This window comes from Monodelphis domestica, chromosome 6 (assembly GCF_027887165.1).
Source record: "Monodelphis domestica isolate mMonDom1 chromosome 6, mMonDom1.pri, whole genome shotgun sequence".
Taxonomy (NCBI): Eukaryota; Metazoa; Chordata; class Mammalia; order Didelphimorphia; family Didelphidae; genus Monodelphis; species Monodelphis domestica.
The window spans coordinates 75,814,669-75,837,363 of NC_077232.1; the positions used below are offsets into that span (position 1 = coordinate 75,814,669).

Here is a 22,695-nt window from a genome sequence, read left to right on the forward strand (position 1 = left end):
AAAAACACAAACACAAGCCTTTTACCTGGGCCAAATAATCTTTGTCAGCCTATCATCAGAAAATCATCTCAGGCCTTTCAGACATTTTTAGGAAGGAAGAACATATGTCTGGGGTTTTTGTTTCGCTATTCATTGAACATTCTAAAGTGGGTTTAAAGATTTGCCTCTCTCTGCACTTATGACTGTCAGCTGGCAAAAAAAAAAACACCTATAAAATTCATTATCCAAACACTATAAAGGTAACAAAACTCCTCCCATCATCCCCCAACCCTCACCCATCCTCTCAAAAACTATGTTCATTAGCTCAACATACCCTGGCTCTTGGGCTTCTCCTCACCCAAAAGCTTCTCCAAAAAGATATTTGGGATGATGAATCTTCAAATGCATGGGGGAAAGGGAAGAGGGAACAAAATCATCATTTCTGCTTGGCATTTTGGTTTGATTACAATGCAGAGTCTAGAAGCTGGAAAGAAGAAAAGTTAAGCTAATGCAAAATGAGTTTCATAAAGGACCTACATTCTTGCTGAGTGAGATCCCATTCTGAAACGTCTGAAGGTCCCCAGAGGAGCCTAAAAGGCAGAGACAGGCAAGAATTGGTCCAGTCTCCTGATGTACAGACTTGTTATTACAAGGCAGATGACCCAGTGCAAGGAAACTTTTATTTGGCACCGATCCTTTGATCATACATTATCTCATCTTTCTAAGTTCTGGCTGATGGTAAATGGTAAACTTAATGGGAAAGATGCTGGACTTCCATGTGTCAGCCTAGCAGACAAAGTTCTGGTCCCAAAAAGCTATGAGCTGGAGTAGTCTAGCAGCTGCCCAGTCAAGAGATGAAGGCAAGGCTTCCTCCAATCCTGGCTCTGAACTCCACAGAGAGGGTAGGTGCTTCTTCTTCCAAAAGCCACTGGGTTTGTTTCTGAAAAAAAATGCAGGCTTTCTACTTATGGGCACTTTTTAACAAACGAGTCTCTAAAGTACTTTGTACTCTATGAATGTCAGCTATTATCATTATTACAAATTAGATTAGACTTAATTGAAGTAGAATGGGAACATGGAACAAAAAACCTGAGGATCCAGGTTTGAATTCTGGTTCCTTATTCATTCATGTAATTGTGGGTCACTGTGCCAGTACCAGAGAACACAAAGGCAAAAACAGAATAGCCCCTGCTCTCAAGGAGCTTACACTCTGCTGGGGAGAGGGCAGGGGAGGTAACATGTCAACAGATAAGTGAATATAAAATGCAAAGTCTTTTGTGGAAAGGGGAGCATTTAAAAAACTGGGAGAATTAGGAAAGGCTTCTTATAAGAGGTGACTTGTGAGCCTCAGTCTTCCCTGTTTGTATGATGGGAACAATAACCCTCTCTTTAACATTCTCATTGGTTTTTGTGAGGAAAGCTCTTTTTCTACACTAACCACTACAATAATATGAATTATTTTGATGTATCTTCCAAGAATAGCTCCATCCACCATCCTTCTGTGATGAGGATGGGATCCTCTGTTCTCAAAGGCCACACTAGTGGAACTCAAGCTCTGGCAGGTCCTGCCAAACTGTCAAACAAACAAACAAAAGCCAGATGGTCCAAAGGCCACCCTAGTTCAGTGTGGAAGGCTCAGCATCAGAGGGCCAATCAACAGATGAGAGCAACTACAAAGGATCTGGATCAATAGAGCAGCCTCTGTATTGAAGATACCACAGCTCTTTTGACATATCACTAGGTAGATAAATACAACTGAATAGTTATAGAAAAGATCTAAGTTAAAACCACAGGTGGGGTGATCAATAGAATATTGGATTTTGAATTGGGAAGACTTGAGTACGAATCTTATCTTAGACTTTTATTGACTGGATAAGTCATTTAACCTCCCCCTGCCTCAGTTGCCTCATTTTAAAAATGAACATCATAATAACACTGACTTGATAGCATTGTGATGAGGATCAGAAAACATATACCTTAAAGAACTATATAAATACTAGCTTCTGCTATTATTTAGCTTGAGTATAAAATTATAATAAAGCAGTTGAATCTGATAAAAAATTATAGATTCTCAGAGCTGGAAATGGTCTTCAAAACTTTCCTTATTCTTCCTCTCTTCTGATCTTTTCTATAAACTGTCACAACAGCAATAACAACAACAATAACACTAACCCTCTTAGAACTCACATGCAGTGGTTACAGAGACAAAGCAGGAAAATACTAGGGAGGGTAATGTACACCTGGGACTTTGTTACTCTTGACTAATATGGGAGATATGAATGATGACCTGGCAGAGACACCAAAAATGGGCAAACTGTGATCTGATGATGCCTCCAATTGGGTCAGTCGTTACTGTTTGATCTATTTAGTCATATCTAATTGATCATGTCCTCAGTTTGAGGTTTTCCTAGCAAAGGTGCTGGAGTGATTTATCATTTCCTTCTCTTACTTCATTTTACAGATGAGGAAACTGAAGCAAATGAGGGTTAGATAACTTGTCCAAGGTCTTACATTTAGTAAGTGTCTGAGGCTGGATTTGAACTCAGGAAGATGAGTCTCCCCAATTCTAAGCCCAGTGCTCTATTTACTGCACCACTAGCTGCCTATCCAGGTCATTCTGATGAAAATTACTCCTAGGAGTAGGAGAAAAAGGAAATGTAAAGTGCAGCAAAGTTGTAGATTGCTCATACTTGAAAAATCATGAAAATCATCTTGTGTGTAACTGGAATCTGTTACCCTAAAAACTACAATCCCCAACAAAACTACAATTCCCAGAACCCCACTCACTTCCTGTTGTTACGTGATGACGTAGACAGGATATAAATTGGGTGGAAGTCCATCTCTGTCTCTTTCTCTTCCTGTCTTGGCTTTGGTGGAGCGAGCTTTTTAAACAGGCAAGAAAATTGAGTCACATGGTCTTATTTTGTTAGATAATTACCTTTTTTATTCCTTTACTTCTAGTGATTAATAATAAACTTTAAAATAATACTTGAAGTATTGGACATTAATTTTAATTCCAAATTTGAAATAGATAACGGTAGAGTGAGTGGCGTTTCTTTGTGATCTGGTATCACAAGAAGGAAAGAGGCACTAGAATAATTCAGAAATACCAGTGCCCTCCCCAGTTGGAAATGCTTTAGTAAAGATGGCACACCAGGAAAGTGGGCCATCCAAGAGGGTGCACAAAATGAACCAACAACATAAAATCCTTCCATTCTGCTCTAGGCTCAGGACTCTTTCCCAGCACCATATTGAGACTAAAAAGTTGAGTAAACCAGAAGATGATCCACTGGACATGGGATTTTTCTTTATACTAACAGAAAATTTCTATATTATAGACTCATTAGCAAAGCCCAGGCAAGATTTAATTTACTTTATTACAGAGGGGAAGCAGCTAAGTGGCTCAGTGGACCAAAGAGAGTCACGACTAAAGAGGGGAGATCCCAGGTTCAAATCTGGTCTCATATACTTCCTAGCTGTGTGACCCTGGGCATGTCACTTAACCCCCATTGCCAAGCCCTTACTGCTCTTCTGCCTTGGAAGCAATACAAAGTATTGACTCTAAGATGGTAGGTAAGGGTAAAAAATAAAAAAGTCCAGGGGTTTGATATGAGGATTAGGTACCAAAAATTAGAACAATTGTGCCTAAAACTATGTTGCTGCCTCAGTAATGTGACACATAAAATAACTGGTAATTAATTTTAGCTTATATAATTTAAATATACAACATTTATAAGGAAATGGCTTAATGGGTAGAAGATAGAAAGGAGATATTTAATCAGAAAAGAATGTGATGTAAAAGCAAAAGCCATAATTAAAAATAATCTTCCCCCCCAAAAATGCACATCTTTGTGAAGACTGATCTGATGTTATAGACTAAATTATTATACTTAGCTGCAGATACATGTTTTTAAAAATTAAAATTTAATAGATCAATAGAAAGAGAGAGAAGAAGATATATAGAGACAGGCAAGCAAGTAGAGAGGACGTCACACCAGAGGCTTTTGCTAAAAAATGACTGACCACCAACAATATTCAAGACACGGTCAGTCACTGGGGATATGGAGTATCTGGAAGACAATAGCAGTCATTCTGGAGTCAGATAACTCTAAAGGAATGATAGAATGAATGAGCTAGACCATATCCTCTTTTACCTTGCTAAGAATAAGAAGCCTTTCCTGAACCCTGTTAAAAATAACATCTTCTCTCCTTTGATTATCTCCTGTTTATTCTGTATATCTCTCGTTTGTACATCATTGTCAACATGCTGTCTCTCTCATCAGACTGAGCTCCTTGAGAGCAGGAACTGCCGTTTTCCTTTCTTTGTATTCACAGTATAGACAGTGCCTAGCATAGAGTAGGCACTTAATAAATGCTGATCCTGCTCCTTATCTACTCTAATTTTATCAAATACAAGAGAAAACTTGTAATTTTCAAATTACATGGAAAAAAAGACTTTCAAAACATTGAGACCTAACAGATGAGTTAAAAATCGCGTGGGAATAAGGGGCCAGTTAGGTGACTCAGTGGATTGAGATCCAGGCTTAGATACAGGAGGTCCTGGCTTCAAATATGGCCCCAGACACTTCCTAGCTATGTGTCCCCAGGCAAGTCACTTAACCCTGTTTGCCTCAGTTTCCTCATATGTAAAGTGAGCTGGAGAAGGAAATGGCAAACCACTCAAATATCTTTGCCAAGAAAACCCGAATAGAGTTACAAAGTGTCAGATATGACTGACTGTAAAAGGACTGAGTAACAACAATGGCTGGTCCCAGAACTATTTCTATTTGAACACCACCAAAAAAAGAGATAAAAATGAGATAATAATAATAATTCTCCCCAATATTACAGAAAGTTATCCTCAGGAAACCTAGATTTACTGATCAAGGAAGATTATATAAAGAAATGGTAGAAATTGTGCAACATATTACCATAGATTGCAAGAAATTAGCAGTTGGCAAAATATAACTTATTGCCTTAATTTATACATCCAAAGCTCTCTATCTTTTATAAACTAACAAGATCCTTTAGCTACAGACCTCAAAAATCCTTGCAATCTTAACAAATAAATTGTTTTGGAATTGAATCTCTTATTTTAGACAAAATCATAGCTCATAATCACCCAGACATAACATTCATATATAAAAATTTAAGAACGATGTTTTTTAAAATTATGTTTATTTATTTTTAACATTCATTTTTTAATTTTGAGTTCTAAATTCTTTCCCTCCCTGCAGTCTCAGAAGGCAAGTAATATATTACACATTATACACAGAACAATGTTTTTTAATAGATGTCTCCATGTTAAATGATCATAATCTCCAAGCTCTGTAGCATGAAAAGCTTTCAAAATGTAGAGAACTAATTTTAAAAAATCAAAATTATATGGGAAGAGAATGAAATACCTGTCATCCTTGCCATCCATCTTACTACAGGAATTATTCCAAACATACTTGCAAAGAACCTACAAATAATGAGTTTACCTCCTACTATTTTCATTTAATTTCAAAAAGTAGATATTTTCATTCAATCATGTACCAGACAAATACGATATCAAATATGAAAGAATAAAAAGAAGTCAGTGATTTGTCTTGGGATTATTTCTATCTATACTCTATCAAAAAAGAGAAGACGACTAAAATAACTAAGAATGACTTAAAACATACTAACATAATAGCTTGGGACAGTTAAGTGGTAGCATGGAATGCACTCCTCAGACATTTACTATCTGGGTGACCCTGGGCAAGTCACTTAACCCTGTCTGCCTCAGTTTCCTCATCTGTAAAATAAGATGGAAAAGGAAATGGCAAACTACTTCAATATCTCTACCAATAAAACCTCAAATGGGGTCACAAAATGTGGAACACGATTGAAATTACTCAATAACAGTTCACCTTTATTTAGGACCTTGTGGTTTATAGGGGACTTTTGCCTTTTTATAGGGGACTTTTGCTTTCCTTATCCCTCTGAAACTGAGCTTTCCTAAATTTTATGTGTGCCTTAAGATTGTTTTGGTGACTGTGAGGTGGATTGGAATGGGGAAAGAAGGGGGGGCAGTCTATTGGTTCAATAGATTGAGAGACTGGGTTCAAATGTGGCCTCAGTAATAAGACATATATAAGCCAGTGGATTGCTTATCTGCTCTGGGAGAGGAGAGGAAGACAACATGAATCATTTAACCATGGGAAAATATTCTAAAAAATAAATTTTCTAAAAATGAAAATAAATAAAAATAAAAGAATGTGGAGGAAATAAAACAAATGTGGCCTCAGATACTTGCTAGCTGTGTGAACCTAGGCAGGTCACTTAATCCCAACTGTCTAGTCCTTGTTGCTCTTTTGTCTTAGAATCAATATACAGCATTGATTTTAAGATGGAAGATAAGAATTTTTTTTTAAGACTAGATCAGAAAGAAGGGTTGATTGTGTAGATATTGAGTCATGTGTTTAAAAATGATCACTAAAACCATGAGAGCTGATGAGATCAACCAAGAAGGAGAGCATAGAATAGAAGTTTTTTACCTTTTTTGAGTCACAGATTACTTTGTCAATCTGGCAAAGAGAGACCTTGCCCTCAAAGAGCTTGCATTCTAATGGCCAAAGGGAGAGGAAGACAATTCATGAAAGGAAGCTTGAAATTAGGGAAGGGGAGAAGGGGACCCCTTCTCTGAAATGTAACTAACTAAATTTAATTAAGTTAAATCAAAATAATTTAAATGAGTGACCCCTACCCCAGGTTAATAACTCCTGGTACAATGGGAGAAGAGAAATAGTTTTGAAGATAGAGCCCGAAGGACCATACCCACTTAGTGGACCTAAACTGAGTCAACAAAGGAGATTAAAAAGGAAGATTCAGATATGTAGAAGGCTCTGCCCAGGATTATGCCTCTCCTGGAGGGAATGCAGTTCTTCCTCCCCCTCTACCTGTCAGAATCCCTGGATTCTCTCAAAGCTGTTTTTCAGTGACACCTCTCCCATGAGGCATGTCTTGTCAACAGTGTCAAAACCTGCCAAAAGGTCAAGAAGGGTGAGGACTGAAGAAAGACCACTGAATCTGGTGGCTGAAATATCATTGGTATCCTTGGAGAGAGGTTTAAGTGGTTGGAGGAGAATGTCAGAAACCTGATTAGGAGGGGGATGAGAAGTGAGTGATGATGAAGAGGACAGCAAAAGGAGAAAGGTCTCCCTAGGAATAAGGCAGTCAAAGGGAGAAATGACCCAACATATCAGTTTGAGAGGCTATCAGAGGCGAGATTGGGAGACTTAAACAGACTTACAGGCTTCATTTCTCTCTGGCTGACTTTTGGGACTCCCACCCTTATGTCAGTGTTCTCTTTCCCTGTTGGCATCTTCCCTTCTCTTGGAAGTTCATGTCACCCCTGGCTTTCTCACTCTGGAAATAAAGAATATACTGCCTCTAAAATTCCTTCCTCTGATTGGTTGATTCCTCTCCTCCATTTCAAGGAAAATGACTAAGCCAACCATTTTTTCATTCCTCTCTGGGCCCCCTTTTGACTCTCCAGGTTTCCCTTCTCTCTTCTTTCCCCTCTTGCTTTTTAGCTTCCTTTATGTGTCATCTCCTCCTCCCCCCTTTAGAATCTAAGCTCCTTATGGACAAGGACTATTTTTCTTTCTGCTTTGTTGGTTTTCCCAGGGCTTAGCAGAGTGCCTGGTGCATTTATAAATGTTTGTTAACTTTGTAGGCAACAGGGAAGGAGTTGGTATAAAAGGAGAGATTGAACATGAAGAAGTGCTAGGAAGTGATCAAGGCAGGTTCCCAGAAGAGCCCAAAGAGAATGAGACCAAAGACTCAAGTAGAGGCTTTATCCTGAAAGAGAAGGTTCACATCTTCCTCATGGTCTAACCCAAAACAAGAGGGAAAGATGAAGATGCATTAGAGGGCTGAGTCATGAAGTAGGAGACATGAGGGAACTCCTGTCAGATGACCTTATAAAATGGGTGAGGTCATCATCTGCTGAGGCAGGGAGAAGGTGGAAGAGACCTGGGGCTTTGGGAAAGAAGGAAAGTTTGGAAAAGTGGCTTTGGGGAATAGAAAAGATTCAATCAGGGGTCAGACTATAGGATCATAGACTTAGAGTCTTCTGGCAAGATGACAGTTTGAGTGGTCATGACTAAGTTCAGCTACTCTACGCTACTTCAAAACAATAAAAAATGGGCCAAATAAAACAGGAGATGGAAAAGAAACCTTCCTATGAAAAGCCTGGAAGAAAAACTAATGGAAAAAACAAATAGAATGGTAAGCAAAAAAGGAGGTATAATACAATAGTCATTCATTCTTTCAAGGTTTATCTATTAAGGGTCTACCAAAGGTCATGCACTATCCCTTCCCTCTGGTAACTTAAATTTTATTAGGGATAAAATCAAGAAGAAATCTTTACAGAGAAAGAAGACCACAACAAAAACAACAATTCTTAAAGAAGAGAGAATGGATTGCAAGAACCTCCAAAATGGTTTAGAATCACAGAGAAAGACTGCCTGTTCTCTCCAAAGTTCTCAGTGGTCTCTTAATGACTAAATCTGAAGACTTTTTCTCAGGTGTTATCCTTTTTGACCTGTTTGCAGCATCTGACACTGTTAACTCCCCTTTCCTCCCGGATGCTTTCTCTTCTCTGGATTTTAGTAACACTGTTCTCTCTTGGTAAAATGAGCTGGAGAAGGAAATGGCAAACCACACCAATATTTTTGCTAAGGAAACCCCAAATGGGGTCACAGCTGAAAAACAATGGAACAACAACAAATCTCTCTTGGTAATCCTGTTACCTGCTTGACCCTTTCTTCTCAGTCCTACTTTCTAGATCAGCTATAGTCCTCACTCTAGCTGTTGTCTCCAAATATTCCTCCTCCCAGGAGGAGAATGAAATTTGACTATCCTGGTCTCCTCCACAATATAGAAGCCCCAGGAGGAATTTGACAATGGGACAAGAAAGTTAGCCTGGCAGAAGGATATTCTAAGTAGTCTGAAGAGATGGTTGTATAATTCTAGGGCCATGTTTGCAAACATGGAACATGTGCCAGAGGGGGCTGATCCCTTCCCTTCTCCACATCACTTGAGAACATTTTTCACATCACCTTCTTCTCTTCCCAGCAGCCCAATGGGAGTGCTTCCTCCTTCCCCTGTCTGGGGTAAAGGAACAGCTCACAGGTGGCTTGAGGGTGCAGTTTCAGCAATTGGTCTCTAAAAGGTTCGCCATTACTGTTCTAGGATGAGGAGGCCTCTGGTGCTGTTCTAGGATGGGACAGAAACTAAGGCATGGTTTTGAAGTCTAGAAAGTCAGACATGGGCTGAGAGGAAACCTTTAGTCACTGTTCCACATAGCTTCTTAAATAGAATGGGAAAATGTAGCAATGGCACAACAAACAAAAGCAAATAAACAGAAGCAAAAAAAGGGGGTAAAACTATAAGACTTCTGATTTCTACAAATCAAAGTAACAAAAGTAAAAGACAGAGCTCAGTGAGACAGTGTGAGAATTTTTGATTTCTCATAAATAAAGGAAGAAAAAATGAGTGCCAAATTCTGGGGAAACATATAGGAAAATTGTAAACACATTTTAGAAACAGAGGACAGAAATCTAACTTTTAGAAATCATAGTACATTGACTGAGAACCCCAGATTCTTAGTCATTGTGCTGAATCCAAATACCAAAAAGATTGTTGCTAAGTCTCAAGGTTTGGGGAGGGAATATTAGCATGTCCGAAGAGATTCATGATAATAAATGACAATAAAATACCTTTATTAAGCATCTATTATGTGCCAAGTACTAGACTGAGTGCTAGGGATACAGATGTAAAGATGAGATTGTCCCTGCCTTCAAGGAGCTTGCATTCTGATAGGGGAAGACTGATGACCAGGCAAGGAAGGGTATGTGTGGGTTTGGGAAGTTTCAGTGGATAGAGAAACTGAGGAGTTGACTGGCATGCACTTTCTAGTAGCAATGACAGTACTAAGATTATTGTGACACCCAGAAAAGGGAGCAGCAAAAATGGCAGGCATGGAGAGTGGTGCCAGTATGTGTGTCCCACATAGTCTATGACTATGGGTTCATGCGCTTACCAAATCACAGAGTAGAAGTTCCAGAGCTGAGTAAGTTAAGTCCCCCCAGGGGATTCTGAACTCACCATGAACTCAACCACAGTATATAGACAAAAAAAAATCATCAAATCATTGGCTGAGTCATGTGGGTTTGTTTATAGAAACAGATGTGTTTATGATAGCAGTAGAAGACCAGGTCATTACTATGAAAAATTACAAAGAGGTCATCCTTCAGGAGCCCAGACTTATCAATCAATGCACAGTTAACAAGGACATGTTGAAACTATAACACTACAAATTGCAATAATTGAGCACTTCCCAAACACCTAGAAAAACATGATGAAGTGGACTAAATTATGCATCAAAATCTCCCTATGCTTCATAAATCAATACTAATACAAAACCCAAAGCATGCTTATAAATTCAATTAATTAGAATAGGACCAAAGCATCAACATAGACAAAACTGCTATTCATAATTGCTTAGACAGGAATCTAACTCATTCAGGCTTAATCGATTTTTAAAATAGATGTCACAATCCCCAAAACTCATTGTATCCAATCTGCGTAAAGTGAATAGTTCTCAAAATATAGAGACCCAGTAGAAGAAATCAGAGGTGCCTATCATGTCTGTCATCCTTGGGAGAAAATGCCTTCAGAGAAGATGGATAAGTTGCTCCAGACCAGGACTAATTTTGGATAGTCCTAAACTTCAAGTTTGGAAATGGAAGGAAATCCAACACTTAGTGGACCATTCAGCAGTTAACGAAAAGAAGTTTACTTAGCAAGGGTATGGAAAGGATACCTAAAAAACTGTAGGTCCAGTTCAGAGAGATGCAGTTCTCATCCCTTCCTCTTCCTATAGAAACAAATCTGATCAGGAAAGGTACATTGACTCACCTGACTCTACTATGTCCATCAAATCTGAAGGGCAGTTGTTCTTAGTGGTCCTACTAGGTTGGCTCTTTTTTGATTTTTTTTTCTTAGAAGACCAGGAAGCTGCCTCAGTAGTAGCTCAAGCCTTGACCCACTGGATGAACTGAACCTGAAAAGTTTCCATGTTTTTTAGGGAAATAAAAAAAAAAACCTAAATATTGCAATGGTTCGCCATTTTATTTTCCAGCTCATTTTACAGATGAGGAACTGAGGCAAACATAAATTTAGGGGACTTGCTCTTGGCAAAGAGATTGGAATGATTTGCAATTTCCTTCTCTAAATCAGAGTTAAGCGATTTGCTCAGGGTCTTCCTGACTCCAGGCCCAGCACTCTATGTGCACCACTCTTTTCATTTGTAAAAAGTCATTTTTTGGGGGGCAGCTGGGTGACTCAGTGGATTGGGAGTCAAACCTAGAGACAGAAGGTCCTAGGTTCAAATCTGGTCTCAGACACTTCCCAGCTGTGTGACCCTGGGCAAGCCACTTGACCCCCCATTGCCTAGCCCTTACTACTCTTCTGCCTTGGAGTCAATTGGCTCCAAGATGGAAGGTAAGGGTTTAAAAAATAAATAAAATTTTTTTTTAAAATTTAAAAGTCATTATTTTATTCACCTGTATACTAGTCAACCAAACATTAAACAAAATGATAGTATCTACTAGTGATTTTCTCTATCTGCCTTAAATTACTACTAATTATTATCTAACTGCCTTAAATAGATTCTCAAAACAAGGTGACAAAAATAATAATTCACATTTATATAGTTCTTTAAGGTTTACAAATGACTTCACATATATTATCTCATTAGATCCTCACAATAACCTTGTCAGGCAGATTCTTGCCACCACCCCACCCCCATTTTATACATGAGAAAACCAAAACTTGGGAATGACCAGAGATTTTTGCAGGGTCATACATAACTATGAAGTGTACGAGACTATTGGAATCTAGAGCTCTCTGTGCTCTCAGCAAGCTTCAATTCAAATTGTATGAGATGATTCAAGAACAACAAAAACAAAGACTGGAATGTCAAATACAGATAGATGGACAAGACTGAGAGAAGAGAGACAGAGACAGAGAAGAGAAAAAGAAAAGAAAGGGAGAGAGATACAGAGAGAGAGAGAGAGAGAGACATAGACAAAGAGAGAGACACAGAAAGAGAGAGAGAGATGAGCGGGAAAGACAGACAGAGACAGAGACAGAGAGAGAAGAAAGAGAGGGAAAGACAGAGACAGATGGAGAGGCGACAGAGACAGAGAGATGAGAGAGGGAAAGACAGAGAGAGACAGAGACAGAGAAGAGAGGGAGAGGAGAGAATGGATCCATATCTTCAAAATGATCTATCCTACAATACCAAATGTGTTACAAAGAAAGATAGCTCTCCATTAAAGTCATAAAGTTTAATTCCTTCCTGATGAGAATTCCAAAACAGGGCAGGGCTTTCACATACACATTAACCAAGGTGCTGAAATTTAAAGGAGAATCTAGAATTGAGCAAATAAGAAATTAAGAATGACTCAATAATGTTGAGTTGATTGGTCTATTGGATTTTAAGGTCACACCTAGATAAGCATTATATATATTTTTAAAAAGAGATATAAAGACCTAGATTATTTTAAAGAATTAAAAAAAGAATGGTTAGGTCAACCAGGAAGAAATGAAATAGTATTTCTTGAAATCAGGTACCGCAGGGGAAGGCTAATTGAACAAGGAGGTAGAAGATGAGAGTGAATAATTCCTAATCCACATTTTTATCTAGGAAAGAGTTTTAAAAAGGGGGAGGGATTTATCAGTAAAAGTAGAATCTTTCAATCTGATTTGTGGACCAGAGGGGTGTGTGTAATTAAGACCAGATTTGTCAAAGGGAGATAAGCTTTATCTGTATTTGTTGTTGCAGGAGTTGGTTTTGGTTGTGTGTTTATGTTGAGAGTTTGGGGTCAATGGATAGAGTAATGGACCTGGTTGGAGTCAAGAAGATGGGATTTCAATCCTGCCTCAAACACCTTTAAGATATGTAATGTTGGGGAAAAAAATCACTTAACTTCTGTAGGCTTTGTTGAAGTGAGAAGTCTCATCTTGATGAGTTCAAATCTGGCTTCGCACACTTACTAGCTGTGTAACCCCGTTTGCCTCAGTTTCCTTATCTATAAAATGATCAAGAGAAGAAAATGGTAAACCACTGTAGTATGTTTGCCAAGAAAACCCCAAATGGGGTCACAAAGAGTAGAATACCACTGAACAGTATCAAGAATGAGAAGGTTGGGCTTGAGGAACTCTAAAGAACCCTCCAACTCAAAAAGGAAGCAAATTTTAAGATGGGTTTTTAAAATGTTTTGTTTACATTATTACATATAACATATAAGGATTTATTTAGATTCAAAGTAAAGGGCTGGAATAAATCTGTTGTTTCAGTATAATTCCAAAAAATAGAAGCTGTGGCCATGGTTTCAGATAAGGTAATGGGCAAATATAGGTCACATCAAAAGACATCACTAGGAAACTAGAGTCTAATTAAAATGACCTTTAATAATGAAATGATATCAATATAGACATTGAAAGAAATAGCAACCAATTTCTTAAAAGAAATTAAAAAGGCTTAGATAATCAGACGTTACAAATATACCAAAATTAACGAGACATGAATTAGACAACCAAAAGAATTTGGTTTCCAAAAACAAAGTTGAACAAGCCTTAAGTGAACTCTTTTGGAGAAGCTCCAGGTCTGGATGAATTTAAATGTGAATTCCATTAAATATTTAAAAAACAAATCATTCCTATGGTACAGAAACTTTTCAAAAATAGAAAAAGAAAAAACACTGTTAAACTCTTAATATGAAACAAATATGTTCCTAATTCCCAACCTGCAGAGAGATAGATAAGTATAGACCAGCATCATAAATGAACATCGAGGCAGAAATGTTAAATAATATATTTCAAAAGGATTATTTGTTGTTCCTAAGTTGTTTAGTCATATCCAACCCTTTATGGTCCCATTTATGTTGTTTTTGTGGCAAAGATACTAGAGTCTTTTGCTATTTCCTTCTCCAGGGTCTCTTTTTTTACAGTTAAGGAAACTGAAGCAAACAGGGATTAAGTGACTTGCCCAAGGTCACACAGCCAGTAACTGGCTGGGTATGGATTTAAACTCAGGTTCTCCTGACTCCAGGCCCAGCATTCTATCCACTGTGCCACCTAGCTGCCCCAAAGGGATTATAGAAATATATAAAAATACTCATTGATCATGTCAGATTTATTAATAATACAATGTATCACCATAAGGAAAATAATTGACATGATAAATATTAATAATAAAACCCTATGATTATATCAACAGATGTAGAAAAAGCATCAATAAAATGTAACATTTATGTTAGAAAAAATACTAATAAACATAGGAATAAAGGGACAATGCTATAACATAATCAAAAACATTTATCTAAAACCAAGCAATATGGTTGTCTGATGAAGAAAAACAGGATGTTTCAAAATAAAATTAGAAATTAAGGTACATTCAATGTCACCATTAATACTTGATATCATCAGAAATACAAGCCATAGCAATAAGAGCAATCCCTTACCATCCCTCCAAAAGAAAATAAGGCTATAAATATTGGTAAAGGAAAGGCTGTGTTTTGTCTATTTGTGGGTGATAGGATGTATTACTTAGAAATCTCTAGAAAATCAATAAAAATTAATTGCTTCAGCAAAAAAGTATCAAATAAAATTCACAAAATTATCAACACTTCTCTGTGCTTCTAACAAGATCAGGAAGAATGACTAGAAAGAGAAATGTTATTTAAAATCAATGTGTTAAGTATATGGAAGTTAATTTACCTAGAAATTAATAGAATTCATATAAATAAAATAATGAAACAAATTCACAGAAATAAAAGAAAACACAAATAAGTGGAAAGAGAATAAATATTCATGGATTATTAGTCACAATAATACAATAAAAAGTGGTTTTATGCCACTTAATATTATGCCAATCAAAATCCAAAGTGATACCTTATGGTATTTGACAATATAATACAATTCACCTTGGGTGAGAAGTCAAGATTACCTAGGGGGAAAAATATATTTAAAGAATTGAAATTAAAGGGGTTTGGCATCACCTGATCTTAAATTATATTATAATGCAATAATTACATAACCTATACAAGAGTGGGTAATCCAATTCGACAGGCACTTTTAAAAAACCTTTACTTTCCATCTTAGTAGTATAAAAATAGACTTGAATCCAGAACTTAAATCCCCAGAAGCCCTTGCTCCACTTCCCCAGAATGCCCTCTAATCTCACTGAATTCTCACCTGGGCGGAGAGCGAGATGGGGTATTTAAACCTGGTTGTGAATAAGCTCAGGCTCTTTTGGACTTCCGTTTTGGAGCAGACCCGTCTCTTTCATGATGTGAGGTTATCTTGTCTAGGCCTCTCTGGCCTAGACATGTGCTTTCTTATTCTGTATTTTCTTTAATCCTTAACCTTTAATAAGCCTCATAAGAATATAATACTCCTTGCAGAGAGAAACTAATTTCTACCTGCCTCAGCTTCCCCAAATTTTTAATCTTTACAGTAGCAATTCCAAGACAGAAGACTAGTAAGGGGTAGACAATGGGGGATTAAGTGACTTGCCCAGGAATACAGATAGGAAGTCTGAGGCCAGATTTGTCCTCCCAGAACTAGGCTGGCACTCTAGTCACAGAGCCGCCTGAGCTGCTCCTTCAATAAGCATTTTTTAAGCACCTGCTGTGAAAGAGGCTATTCTAAGTGTTGGGTACTCAAAGACAAAAAGAAGAGCAGACCCTACCCTTCAGGAGCTTATATTCTTTTGAGGAACAATATGTCCTTAGATAAAGAAATATAAAATACAAACAAAATGCATACAGAATAATTTTGATGAAGTCGGGGCACCAACAGTTGGGAAGACTTCGAAAGGTCTCTTATAGAAATTTAACCCTAAACTGAGCCTTAAAGGAAGTAGCAGTTCCAGCAGACACAGTTTGAATACATTGGGTTTTATTAACAGGACACATGCAAGCACAACGTATTTTATTTTCCATTATGGATGATGCTGTTGATATGAGATCCATTGGTTTAGATGTTGTTAAAAAGGCCAGTGTAGACTTAGCTCCTCTTTTAGCATTGCATTTACATGCCAAGAGGACGGTGAAAAGGGCTCAATTTTCGTTCCTAGATCTCCATAAACAATATCTTGGGACACTGAATGAATTGATGAGTATAACTTTTGAATGACCTTCATTGATCTTTGAAGAATGATGGGGAACCAGACATACCTATTTATATATGCCTACATATAGACATATATAAATATATTTTATTTACTATCAGATTATACATATATACAGATTATATTCTATATTGCATATATATGTATGTATAGCATGCATTTTCTTTCTTGGATAGGACCTATAATTTCATTAGTATTGGTAAACCCCAGTGACAAAACTCCTCCATTGATGCCAATCCATACCTGCTCTACAAGAGGTAACTTAGGGAGTTAGTTGAGACACTGGGATATGAAACAGCTTACCCAGCTAGAATGTATCAGTCAGAATTTGGTCCAAAGTGCCTGACTCAGAAATCTGGAAGCAAGAGACTTTGAACTTTTGCAAATTAAGCCAATGGAAGACAATTTCTGGCAGAGTCCTTTCAAACTGGAACAGCTTTAGTTCTGGGTCTAGCAATGGTCTGAGTGCCTGTCATCAAGACTAGAAAAGAGAGATATTCATCAACACAAAGTGGGCCCCCATCAGGTACACTTTTTAAACCATCACAGTTTTGTTATTAAGTCATAAAGAGGTTGACATCTTTACAGAGGAGGGAAAGAGTGCCCACACCAATGGGAGCAGGGATCCTTGAATTATACAAATACACATTCACACATGCAGAGTTATACATCATATGAGCCTGCTGAATGGCACAGTAGATAGAGCACTAGACTTGGAGTTAGGAAGACCCAAGTTTGAATCCTTCTTCAGATACTAGTCATGTGACTTCTTTTTAGTTTTAATTTTATTTTATTCTAATAACAAATTTACACATAAGTTTTCCAAAGTTACATGATTCATGTTGTCTCCCTCCCCTCTTCCTTCCCTCCTCCCAGAGTTGACTAGCAATTAGACTGGATAAAAATGTATTATCACTCAAACATTTCTGTAATATTCATTTTGCTAAGTGAATAATCTTATAAAACCAAAATCCCAAATCATATACCCAACCAAACAAGCAATAAATCATGTTTTCATCTACATTTCTGCTCCCACAGTTCTTCCTCTGGATGTGGATAGTGTTCTTTCTCATAAGTCCCTCAGAATTGTCCTGGGTCATTGCATTGTTGTTAGTAGCAGTCGATCACATTTGATCAGTCCACAGTATTGCAGTTACTGTATATAATGTTCTCTTGGTTCTGATTATTTCACTCTGCATCCGTTCAGATGGGTCTTCCCAGCTCTTTCTGAACTCAAGCAGTCCATCATTCCTTATAGCACAATAGTATCCCATCACCATCATTTAGTTTGTTCTAGTTTGTTCCAGCTGTGTGACTCTTGAGCAAGTCACTTAACCCCTCTTAGCCTTAGTTTCCTCATCTGTAAATTGGGGATAATAATAACTCACAAAACTGTTGTGAGGATCAAATCAGATAACATGCTAAGCACTTGGCAAACCATAAATGCATGCTATTATTATAATAGGCTAGAATTCAAGCTCCAGCTTTCTGTCAACTTGAGCCTCCATCCTGGTTAGTTGAGATCTATGTCTCCGGAGCTAGGGGAAAGTCAGTCCTTTGGTGAATTAGGCTGACTGTGGCGCTGAGGAAGGGAACGGGAGGAGGACAAGTCCATGACCATCCTGCTCTCCTGTGTAGTCCCGTCTGCTTCCAACTTCAGGCAGTGCGCACAAAGCCCAGATTTCAGGTAGATTGGGGCAGTCGGTTTCAATTTCGCAGGGAAGTCTGGGATGCAACAAGTGAGGTCCGTTTCTGGGGCTCCGGGTCGCTGGGACTTAGAAGGCGGCCACACTCGCTTTTCTTGGCGTAGCAGGACAGAGGTCGGAGCCCTCAAAGTATCTCTTTGTGCTTCAGCGAGTGCCATCTATTTTTAAATCGTCATAATCTTTATTTGAAAAATGCTTTCAAGAAGAGAGACCGATCTGTTCCTCATTAATGCTGTGCAATCCTGATGCGAAGTGACAGGATTAGTTGTTTAGCAGCTATTCGGTCTGTTTGTAGTTTTTGGCAAATGTATTTGGACTTAACAATGTTGAATTCAGACGTTGCATGTAGCTTTCATGTTAAATTAGGCAGGGCTAACACGGTGCCAAGATGAAGCTGAAACAGAGTCGGGGATTTTCGTGAAGCAGGCACCTGGGACCAATTGCAATTCAGTAGTCTCGGACAGCCTTGTGGTGGGTTCTATGTCTCCGGTAATCACAGCCGCATGCTAGCCGGTTTGGGAGTAGTCCTGACAAAAGGAACAGTCAAAGATTACCCCTAAGGCAGGTGCTTGGCAACCACGGAACAAGACTTCCGCTTCCGGTCGGGTGCGGGAGAGAGCCCTTATCATGGGCTCTAGGCATCGGGTTGCAGAAAAGTACTAGAAACCCGTCAACCGGTGTCTTCAGGTTGTGTCAACACTCGATAACAACGCTACATTCTCAAATGAAAACATATGACAACGTTTTAAAATGTTAGCAATTGCAGACATTTTCATCCCATTGCAAGCTCTCTTCCGGCCCATCTTCAACTGCTCTAACCAGTGTGACTTCTTCCCTGGCAGCGGGTCTGCTAGAAAGAAAATTGGATTTGGAATCAAGAGACCTAAATTCAGTTCTCAGCTTTACCACTTACTAGATGTGATACCTTGGGCAAGCCCTTTGCCTTTGGTTTCCCGATTTATAAAATGAAGGGGTTAAACTAGATCAGTTGTCCTTAACTGGGGTATGTGGACTTAAAAAAAAAAGTTAAATCAGCAAAAATCTGCCTCACGCCTTTTCATTCCCTACCCTAGATTGAGGAAGAAAGAAAGCAAAATCCATTACAAACACATATAGTCCAAAAATAAATAAATAAATCTGTCCTTGCCATGTCCAACATCTCAGGTCTCACTCCGGATTTTCAGTGCTTCACCTCTCTAGCAGGATATACATACATACATGCATACATACATACATACATACACATACATACATATATATATATAGGTGGCATGTTTGAGTTCTCTGGAATTGTGTTTGTTCTAGTCATTAATCAGAATTCCTAAGACTGTTGAAGTTGTTTGTCTTTATACATATTATTGTCATTGCAAAAAATTGCTTTCCTGGTTCTCTCCTCCTTTCTGCATTAGATCATATAAATCTTCCCTGGATTTTCTGAAATAATTCATCATTCCTAATAGCACAACAGTATTCTGTTATATTTATATACCATAATTGTTCAACCATTCCCCTGTTGATAGATACTTCATTCAGTTTCCAGTGCATTATTTGCCAGTGCAAAAAGAGCTGTTATAAATGTTTTTGTACATATTTAGAATTTGTTTTGTTCAGGACTAATGTCTCCCTTAATCTATCCTCCATCCCCCCCCCACTTCCTTTTCTCTTTCCCTCATATTTCTCTGTTTCGTGAAATATGTATCTGTACCTAACTGTGTGTTTGTGTTCTTCCCTTCTTTGACCACATCTGATGAGAGATTCAAATGTCTCTTGCTCCCTTTACCTTCTTATTTGTAGACTTCTTTTGCCCACTTTAATTATGTGAGATAATTTCCCTCCTCCTTTCTCTCCCTTCTTTCCCTACTTGCAGCAGATTCTCCTTCCCTTTTCTTTACAATCTTGTAAGTTATTCTTGGTTGCAATCCTATATCTTTTGCCTTCTGAAACCCCTTATTCCTAGTTTTCCACTTCTTTAGAGTGGTAGCAACTAAATCATGTGTAAGTCTGATTATGACTTCTGGGTACTTGAATTTTTTCTTTCTGTCTATTTGCAATATTTTGTTGTTGTTGTTACCGTTTGATATAGAAACTTGGTTTTAAGCTTTAATATTCCTGGGAGTTTTCATCTTGAGATTTCTTTCAGGAGATAACTGGATTCTATTTTTACTTTGCTTTCTAGTTTTAAGGGGTCTGAGCAGTTTTCTCTTAAGATTTCTTGAAATATGATCTCAGCACATTTTTATTTGTTTTTGTTGTTTTTCTTTTGTTTTTTGGTCATGGTGTTCAGGTATTCCAATGTTTCAATTTTTCTCATCATTTTGTTTTCCAGATCTGTTATTTTTATTGAGATATTTTATGTTTTTTTCAGCCTTTTGACTTTGTTTAATATTTTTTGTTATCTCATGATGTAATAGATAATATTGAGGGGGTATATTTGATGGGTAAATGATAACTAATAAATCAGGTAATTATCTTCTTTTTCCTATCCTCCTCCCTCTATTCCTTCCTTCCTCTCTCTTCCAGCCTCCCTTCCTCCCTTCTTCTTCCCTTCAGCTTCCCCTTCCCCTGTTCTTCTTCTTGTTTCTAAATCAGTCAGGGTGAGTTAATGATGTTTCATATGAAAATACTCTCTATCTTCTTTGATCCCAAGTAAGGGTTTATTGGGGAGGACAGGAAAAGATGGAGGATGGAGGTAAGAGGGTTTAGGGTTTCCCTAATTCTATAATTAGCCTTAGATTGGAGGATATTGAGAGAAATGGTTGATAGGTCTAATATTTCAGTCACTATCACCAACAGAGCAAGTCAGAGAAATATATGGACTATTGTCCTTCTTCTTCTGCCTTCAAAGTCACCAGGCCACCTCCAGCTTGATTATCCCAAGACCCAGAGATAAACCTAGCTTCTTCCTTCCCTGATTCAAAGGCAACCAGGAAATCAATCAGATCCCTAATTCAAAGGCAACGAGGATCAGCTAAGACCAGAATTCATCCAGCAATTGGTTTGGCTCTGAACAATCTTTCCTGGTAACATTCCAAATCAGAATCTTCATTTAATTGACAGTCAGGTCACCACTTAGCCACTGCTTCTTGTCTTGCTGCATGCCTTTCCAATATCTCTTCCGCAATGGGGTCTTTAGTTTCTATTTGATCCATTCTAATTTTCAGAGATATTGTTGTTTGGGCAAGGTTCTATACTTCTTATGCCAATGTGTTAATTTCCTTTCCAATTCTTTCTTCCATAGATCTCATTTCTTTTCTAATTTCTTCCTCTAGCATTTGTATTTTATTTATAAAAATATCTGAAACCCCTTTTAAAAACTCATGTAATATCTCATCCAAGAATTCCTATCGAATTTGTGCCCAAGTTTCTCTCTCTCTCTCTCTCTCTCTCTCTCTCTCTCTCTCTCTCTCTCTCTCTCTCTCTCTCTCTCTTACTCTCTCTCTCTCTCTCTCTCTCTCTCTCTCTCTCTCTCTCTCTCTCTCTCTCTCTCTCTCTGTCGGCTTTGCTTATAGATGTTTTGGAATTATTTTCTTCTTCTGGATTTGTGTCTGAGAATCCCCATAATTATGATAGATTTTGATATGGATTTTTTTGGTCTGCTTATTCTCCCAGACTAATTCAGGACTTTAGGCTTCATGTTAGGGCTGTGCTTTGGACACTTCTAAAGGAAACGTTTAAGCTCTTCCAATGGCTGCTTTTTGCAGATTTTGAATCTTATTCATAGCTCTAGGGCACAGCTTGGGTTGGGGACCTGCATCCTTTCAGTGCTATCAAAGTAGTCTTATCTAGGGCAGAGTCTGATCACTGCCTCCCTGATCTGAGCTCTGCAAGTTCTTTCCTGGGTTTGGGTCTTAAGCACTATGCTTGTAGGCTTGCCCTATTTGGAGTTCTGCAGCTGAGTTTTGGACAGCCACTATCAAGCTAAATGGACAGTTTTGCTAATTCAGAGTGACAACTGGCTTCTCTTTGGTTTGGAATCTCTGCCCTTGTCATTCCTTTGTAGACTTTGGGCTGGGGTAGAAGCTGGAACTGAGACCCCACTCTATTCCTGGGGCCCAAGCCATATAGCTATTTTTTACTTTTGAACTTGCTCCTTGCTCACTATATATATAGCTTAGAGTTTATAACTGCATCCAGTCTTCATCCTAGTCTGCTCTGGATTTATGATCTACAACTGGATAGGAACAGAACCTTTTCCTGTATCCAGCACCAAGGACCCCTCCATGTCAGATCTGAAACCACTTCCTTTCCTGATACATAGCCTTCCCCAGGTTGGAATTTAGGTATGTCTTGGCCAGATCCTCAACTCTAATGTCTGCCAACCTTTTTCTGTCACCCTATGGTGACTTAGGCATTTAAAAAAATTATCTGATCAAGATTTGATCTGTTGCATTTTATGGATCTGTGTGAAAGAGTTGTTGGAGGAGTGAAGGTAGCTCACTGAGCTTCTTCCTGCCACTGTGCCATTTTGGCTCCCAGACTTGTTTTATACATACATACATACATACATACATACATACATACATACATATAAATATATATAAACAACAATACATATAAATATATAAAAACAGATGGGTGGCTCAGTGGATTGAGAGCCAGGCCTAGAGATGGGAGGTCCTGGGTTTGAATCCAGCCTCAGACACTTCCTCAGCTGTGTGACCCTGGGCAAGTCACTTGATCCCCATTGCCTAGCCCTTACCACTGTTTTGCCTTGGAACCAATACACAGTATTGATTCTAAGATGGAAATTAAGGGCTTAAAAAAGAAACAAAAAACAAA

General features: G+C 38.2%; 1 long non-coding RNA gene across 1 annotated transcript; it reads right to left on the bottom strand.

Annotated features, from left to right (window-relative positions):
- Positions 1-640: 640 nt before the first annotated feature.
- LOC107649376 (uncharacterized) lies at positions 641-18,722 on the bottom strand. The gene is made up of 5 exons (XR_008912801.1): positions 17,233-18,722; positions 16,514-16,691; positions 10,930-11,074; positions 2,767-2,861; positions 641-919 (listed from the first exon to the last, which is right to left on the bottom strand). It is a non-coding gene; the product is annotated as an uncharacterized LOC107649376 (long non-coding RNA).
- Positions 18,723-22,695: the final 3,973 nt, after the last annotated feature.